The sequence below is a fragment of the Cyprinodon variegatus genome, unplaced genomic scaffold (genome assembly GCF_000732505.1).
Source record: "Cyprinodon variegatus isolate N-32 unplaced genomic scaffold, C_variegatus-1.0 Scaffold1486, whole genome shotgun sequence".
NCBI classification, from domain to species: domain Eukaryota; kingdom Metazoa; phylum Chordata; class Actinopteri; order Cyprinodontiformes; family Cyprinodontidae; genus Cyprinodon; species Cyprinodon variegatus.
This window is the reverse complement of record NW_015151939.1, coordinates 60,377-62,200: the sequence shown is the minus strand read 5'-3', so window position 1 is coordinate 62,200 and position 1,824 is coordinate 60,377. Positions and strand designations below refer to the sequence as shown.

General features: G+C 37.6%; 1 long non-coding RNA gene across 1 annotated transcript in view; it reads left to right on the top strand.

The window, feature by feature from the left end:
• The window catches only part of LOC107103604, a 3,625-nt gene extending 2,395 nt beyond the window's left edge, over nt 1–1,230 (top strand). Inside the window, exons 2-3 of the long non-coding RNA XR_001482188.1 lie at nt 249–533; nt 1,141–1,230. This is a non-coding gene — a long non-coding RNA (uncharacterized LOC107103604). The remainder of the gene's footprint in view (nt 1–248; nt 534–1,140) is intronic.
• Nucleotides 1,231–1,824: the final 594 nt, after the last annotated feature.

Below are 1,824 nucleotides of genomic sequence, written 5' to 3'. Positions count from 1 at the left end.
AAGGGGGCGTTTACCGTTAATCTGCATGTAAATCTGTGTTGGGGTTAATAATCATTGTAAAATTTGACAGCCATGTTCTATAACCTGCCACTATCTGAAAAGTCTTCTTGAGTTTGAAAATATGAGCAAATTTTACACTTATTTGAAATGGGACCAAATGTTATCTGAAACAGATTTATATGTTCAGTTCTGTAGGTGTTATATTAATACTAGTTTTTTCTGTGTTTGGTTTTCTCATTTACTTTAAGCTCATAAAAACTCTTCCCACAATGAAGCAAGACTTGACTGCCAGCCTGTCAATACTCCCCTCAACTATTTCACCTGGAGATTCAACCACAGTCAGCTCATCCTCACATGGAACAAAACATCTCATCAGGCTACAGAGGGATGGAAATCACATGTAAACGATGTCTCAAGCAATGGAAGCCTCTGGCTAAAAGATCTCACTTCCAACCAGGAGGGAATGTACACCTGTCAGTCTGGTAACAATGACGGAGAATCTGAAAAAAGCACGGTTTTGAACATCATAAATGGTAAGTTCTATGTTTGTTTTTTTTACTAACTGCAATCAACCAAATGAACTAAAACCTATCGCACTAAACCACATTACAATTTTTAGTCTGTTTGTTTTGATGTGTTTGGGCCAGGAGAAAAAGATATCAATACAGGACGTTGATGCCAGTAGAAAACCTGGAAATTATTACTATAATATAACTATCTATGACTATAAAATAACTATCATTGGTTTCTTTCTGGTACTAACTAAGGAGAACTTTCAGACAAGTACGCAGAATGGATTTGATCAAAATGTTTCTAAACACTCACAATATTAAAAAAAAATCCAGTTGAAATGATTGTTTCTCTGACAGTAGTGTGATTGCTCTTTTCCCATCTACTTAAATATATAGCTCATAGGGGGGAAAATGGTTATAGTTAGAGGCACTAATTGCCTTAGGTGTGAAAATAGCCCTAACTTTGTTACAACACAAATATTACATAAAGTAGTAGACAATCATGTAGTAAATAAAACCGATTCTGGTTTTAGTTTTTCTGTGTGCTGTCTGTATATGTGAATTAAAGATAACCTCTATAGCAAGTGTTTCTGTTTTTAAATGATTCTTAAATTTCTTTCTGTTGTAGATGGCGGGAGTAACACTACAGGCATTGTTGTAGGAGTGATTTGTGGACTAGCAGTGCTCGCATTAATTGTATTTCTGGTCATTCATTTCCAAAAAACGGTAGAAATTATTTCTCATATTTTGTTTTCCAATTATTGCTCATGTTTTGTTTTAGTGATATGAAATTGATCTTTAATGAACTTTTAACTCCTTTACAGGGTGGAGTGATATGACCTCATGGGCTCCTCAGTTGGCAATGGATGGTTAATCAATCACTCAGTCATTTAAATCTTTGACATCAGCAGTGGCCCTCACTCCATCAACGACACTCAACTTGTAAATGAGATCAACTAATGCTGCTGCTCTGTTGTTGCACCATATTCTGTTGCCCGTCATTTAGAGTGGATCAACAGCTCACTATATGATTTTCACCAGACTGTATTTCACCATACACATTACCTCCAGCTGAATGTCTCTGAGACTCAGGTGAAGAGACGGGAGCAGATGTCCACCCTCACCACCTGGGGGAGTAGTTGGATTGACATAGCAGGCCCAAGCAGGTAGTAAAGGTCTGCTTTGAGCATCTGGATGAGTCCTCGGTCAGAGAAATTTCAACGGGACCAGATTTTCTGTCTCTGTTGTCAAACAAGCTGCAGTGGCTCAGACATCTTTCTCGGAAGCCCCTTAATGACTCATTTTGGAGATG